Consider the following 6,287-nt stretch of genomic DNA (forward strand, 5'->3'; position numbering starts at 1 on the left):
TAAAAGCTTTTAATTTTTTATATATATTTAATACATTGAAAATATGTTTCAAAATAATTACTTAAAACATCTTTTGTTACACTAACTATGTAAAGAAGTACGCTAGGCCTTTGTTATTTATTAATTATTATTAAACCTGCAAACAAGTTAAAATTAAAATAGATAAACCGCGTTCGCGTATGATGTCACCTATATTTGGATCAAAATTTTACTATACAGTATACAGTATTGAATTATTTTGCTAAATTCGAAGCATATATCATAAATAAAGAGGTGATATGACGAAGGTGCATTAATATTAAACGAATCCTTCACACCTAACTTTTCTTAAATTAAACGAATCCTTCATATTTTTATAATTTGGATCGTCAATTTTTATAGGAATTAATTCATCAATTAATGTTGTTATTCTCACATCAACATCTATCAAATGTTTCATCAACCATATATAAGGTAAAACTTGAGTACCTTAGTAAACGTGGTTGTTGATGACTACAAAAAAATATAACTACATTTATGGTCACACTTAAAATAAACGTGATCATAAGTTAGCTCAAAAAACTTTTTTTTTATTAATTTTTTAATAAAAATCTTATAAAATTTATATATAATTTTAAAATTATAAACTAAAATAATTATGTATATATTTTAAATCAACAAATCCAACGTATATATAAATTACTTATCACCAAAAACTATACTTTTATTATAAAGTACCAAAAATCAAAATCATAACAATTATCCATAAATTTTTAATACATGAATTATAATTTCAACAAGTATTACATATGTATTTCCTTTACATAATTATAAAATATCAAACTTCATGATTAATGTGATTATGCACCATGAATACTTTCTATACATATTTAATTATAAAATATCAAACTTTTATGATTAGTGTGATCATCCACTATGAGCTCTATTATTTTTACCACTGAACTGCAAATAAGGGATCTAAGAGATTATTGCTTTTGATTATGCTGTAGCACTAACAGTTTAAGTATTGCTTCACCATCATCTGTTTCTGGAAACCCCATATTTGGGGAGTTACCACCAGGGACACGCTCATCTGATTGCTAAGGCGCTACATATAGCAAAAGTAATATTCGGTAATCGGCACCAATATATGTGTTGGGGGTATATATGGAATTAATTTGTCATCTTTTCTACAATTATATGGTAGACGTAGAAGGAGGAGGGGAACCTTAATTAACATCCTTTGCTTAAAAAGATAAGAGGATAATAAGTGGGGTAGTTGAATGTTGAAATTGGCTAAGCATGCTATTGTATATTTTTTTTCCCCCTCTGGCTTCACAATCACGATTCTCTTATTTTTTATTGGCTTTTTACCCGATATATTACGCTACTATCTACAAATTTAACAGTGATTTTGACAGTAATATTAAGTAGAATAATTATATGGTGGAAACTCACCTGCACGACTGTAGATAAAGTTATTTCTGGATTGTTGACACGTATTACTATATGGTTTAAAAAAAATCGATTTATTTTATATAAATTGTTTATTTAAAAAAATCGGTTTAAGTAGATCAAATAACTACCTTTAAAATAATTTCAATTCTTTCTGCGTGTTATTCTTAAATTCCTAACAGATGATTTTGGTATGTTCTTCTTCTTCATTTTTATTGACCAATTTTTCTTTAAATTTATCTGAAACTTTTATTTATTTAATTTTCGTCAAATATATATATATATACAAATTGTTTGAAAAAGTAACATTTAATATTTTGAAAAAGAAACAAAATTCACGTTTTTTTATAGGAATGACATAAATGGTATCATCTGTCCTTTTGTTTGTGTCTCTATTTCTATCTTCTTGATGAGCTTTGTTTTGTTTTCCATAACTTACATTTTCAATTGCTTTTAAATTAAGCTGTAAACAGATTGAAAATTAAGTTTTAAAAATATGCTCAATTACAAATGTACCGTTAAATTAAATTTTATGGTAATCAATCAATTAACTTTTATTTTACTAACAAATTATTTTCATGCAAATTATTGTTAATTTTTCAATATTATTCTATAAATAAATTATTTTTTTAAGATAATAAGACGATAATTTACTTGTCTAAAAATTATGATTTCATTGTCATGCACGTTTTTGTGTTTTTACTTACCAACTAGAATTTATTTTTTAATGAAACTAGAATTTATTTTCAATAAAACAAAATTATCTAATCAAAATATTAATTTGGTCTCCTTAAATAATTGAACATAATATTATTAATTTTGTCTACAACAAAAATTTTTAATCAAATTTTTTAAAATAAAATCAACCCAAAAATAGAGAAAAAAAAAAGAACAACTAATGAAAACGAAAAAAAAGGGAATAAAAGTAATTGTTTGGTCCAATTCAAACCGATTTTCTTAAATAAATCATTTATATAAAATAAACCGATTTTTTTTAAACCATATAGTAACACGTGTCAGCCATCCAAAAGCAACTTCACCTGCAATCGACTGCAGGTGAGTTTCTGCCTAATTATATACCTTTGTTTTGATGACAATAATTTCTACACAAATCGTTATCGTAATCGCATTTTATTTTTCTTCAAAACAAGATCATAATACAAAATAAAGCATATATGATCTAGTTTTTATTTCAATTTATTATTTTTTAAAATATTTTCAATATCTACAATGTGAAAATAGGAACAATTGTACAATTTCAGTAGCATTGTCAAAATGAAGATTATAATGTGATCATGCCATTAAAATTGTATTTGACAGCATTATTATATGTAGTAGCATTGCCAAAATGAAGGCTATATATGATATTATCATACACATTATTCCATTAGCTCCTCATATTTTTCCTTTTATAATTTGGATCGTCAATTTTTATAGGAATTAATTCATTAATTAATGTTGTTATTCTCATCAATATAATGTTGTGAATTGGTAGAGTAAAAATGTCAAACAACCCATAAAAACCATCATCATATATCTATACATACACATTAAAGAAAGAAGATGAAAGCTTTTACTATATCAAGTTTAAAATAAAAATAAAAATATGATTAACTAACGAGAAAGTACATCCGTGATCCGTGTTAGCACATTTGCATTATACCATATCAGCATCTATTCCTTAGTTTGTATCATATACTTTTCCAATATATATAATTTTTGTAGCAACCTAGTTAATTAGTGGGATATATATTCTAGTAATAAAAATAATTATTTAACTTTTTCAGGTGAAAATAATGGTGTAACTTTGTTTACATAATTACTTCCATGATTCCACCTAAAAATAATATAAGTAACTATCTTTTTTATATTATTGTCATAAAGAGATACTGATAATAAAAAGAAAAAAAGAAGTGGTCACTGCCTTATTGCTACTCTTCTGGCTGAATATGTTAGTGTTGTTTGTTAAATTTTTAGGTTGTGTACTGTGAATTTTTCTTTGTTTTGGATATTTGATATATTAATTTAAATTTGTGGACTTATTGTTATTGTTGTTGTTGATTTTGGATATTTGATAGTGAAATAAAAAATTATAGGTAGTGCTGATGGTGTTAAATTGGAGTGAGGTAGGAGTTGGAATTTAGGTGGGTGTTAAATTAGAATCTGAATTTATTAATTTAAAGTTGATTTAGATCAAAGTAGAATGAAGTTTTTTACAATTACTCGTAATAGAGTGAATATATAACTCCACAAAGAATGTTATTTATTATATTTTATAACCCAGAATTTTTTGAAGGCGGATACTACCATGAAGATTTTATTATTATCTTCATATAAAGATGCTTCTTTTTTACCATTAGATGATAAAATGTATGGTTTGATTTTGATGTGTTACAAAAGTGTTATTTTTTTTAAAATGTGACTAAACAAACAAAGTACACTTTTAACACAAGAATCTTTATAAAAAGATGTTTTTAGCATCTTCATTTGAGTAGTTGCCTTCTTTGAATGGTCACTTTGATAGCCAAATCCTAGCTGCCAGTCACATTGAATTGATAGCAATGCATGTCTCACCTTCTATTCCACATTTACTCATAGTATACATCATGCTCTATGTCTTTATCTTTGTCCTTACATGCGAGAAATATTTGAATGACTCATTTTAATTTATACTCTGTATTAATTTAATTCATATTTTTAATGAAACGTGGCTTTTGTATCAAAGTAGAATTACGTATCAAATTCAATCTTATAAATTAATTTAATGCATACACAATATAAAAACACATCATATCTATTTTGAGACGTTTCTTTATTTCTTATTATTGCTTGTTTATGTATGTATGAGGATGAGGATGCATTACTTTTGCTTTAATATGACGAAGGAAGCTTTACAATCAAATGAACAGTGATCTTAACTACTTCTATTTTCTATTACATTATATAATCATGTTTTGATTTTGTCATGTATGTTGATAATATTAACCGGACTCGTGCACTAATTAATTTAGTTATAACGGGCCAATTGATATTGCCACTGCACCTAGCTGTTAGTTACACTACCAGAAAAGAACGCTATTGACACGTATTTATGAAATAAAAATTAGTTGATTTAAAATTATTAATTATTTTTTATATTTTAAAATTATCTATAAATTTTGTAAAGTTTATTCTTTAAAAAAGAATAATAGGTTATTAAACTAATTTATAGCTGCACTTTAAAAGAGTGGCCATATTATATAGTAGTCATCAACAATTACACTTTAAAAGCACAGCTGTAAGTTTTGCTATAGGTACGCTTTAAAAACATAGTTATATCTCTTTCAATTGGCATGCTTTAAAAAAGTAGCCATAATATACAATATATATCAAGAGCCACGCTTTAAAAAATGTAGCTATATCTCAATCTATTGTCAAACTTTAAAAGCGTAACCATATGTCTCGCTATTATCTCGCTTTAAAAGCGTAGCTATATTTTATTATAGACACACTTTAAAAACGTAGTCATATCTAACACATATAGCCACGCTTTTAACTAGATTATGCAGCAATCATAATAACTCTCAAGTCCTAAAAGAATTTGATTATGCAGCAATCATAATAACTCTACTGTCTCTACTTACTAAAAGAATTTTACACAAATAACTAATTATTTTGAGTCACCAAAAAATAACTAATTATTTTGTGACGGTACTGGCAATAATTTGATACTCCGCACCAACTGAGTTGTTATTTATAATTGTAATGTCCGTAAGTGAATATGTGTGTATGACCAAAAAAAAAAAGGTTAACACTCTTAGCCATGATTTGATGAGAATTTTCAATAATAACATACCAGTGAGCTAGTTATGTTATTCAAAAGCTTCATGCTGCAATATTTTCTCTAATAAGATTTTGCCTCTAAGCTTTGATTTATCTCGGCCTTTTTTATTTTTTTGTTAATTTGATACTTATAAATACACTGACACAGGTATATTTAGAGTCCAATTTATTAAAAATTTGTTTAAACTCTTGAGTTACAAGTATCATCTTTTACCTTCTCACAAAAAACTCGGACAGCGACACTTCGACTCCAACATAAGTTGGACGCGGCCCTAGACGAAGTCTAGACCTCACGTTCAGGTCCATATATCACTATTTGAAGTAACTCCCAGAACAAGTATATATCGTTTACACAATAAACGAGATATATGGTGTACGTCAAGTTCTCGTATCACACTATAAACGAGATACGTATATAATTAATTCGTTTATACTGTAAATGAGATATCTAATAAAATGTAAATAGATAAACATGCTAAATTACATATATCAATAAATATTTAAATTATTTATTTAAAAAATTATATATATATATAATTTTTGTCCTTTTTCACGAGTTATAATAATAAAATTTTCTTATCTAAAGCACAAGGTACAAGTGGCTTGCCCTTGTCATAATAATAACAAGGTAGTTATATAGTAGTGTGTAGCTTATAGTACTAACTTGTCTAAATCCACGTGATAACCTAAGAGACAAATGTTTAGGAATCTCAAAAGTGAAAACAAGCTAAGCAAGGAATGCATAAAATTGGATCTTACGTTAGATCGAGCTCGAGAATAATACACTTTCAGAATTTTTTTTTTCAACAAAATTCCATCACATTAGTATTGAAATACACACTTCTATAAATAAGAATATACTATTAATTGACAGTTGAGAGAATCTTATCCTTTAGTAAGCCAATTTTACTTTTTCACTAAAATTGATAGTAATTTAATTAAATAATAATTTAAATAAATATATTAATTAAATATAATTTTTAAATAATAACTTTATAAAAAAATAATTATACGTGACTTTTTATTATTAA

Source organism: Arachis ipaensis, chromosome B04 (genome assembly GCF_000816755.2).
Source record: "Arachis ipaensis cultivar K30076 chromosome B04, Araip1.1, whole genome shotgun sequence".
NCBI lineage: Eukaryota > Viridiplantae > Streptophyta > Magnoliopsida > Fabales > Fabaceae > Arachis > Arachis ipaensis.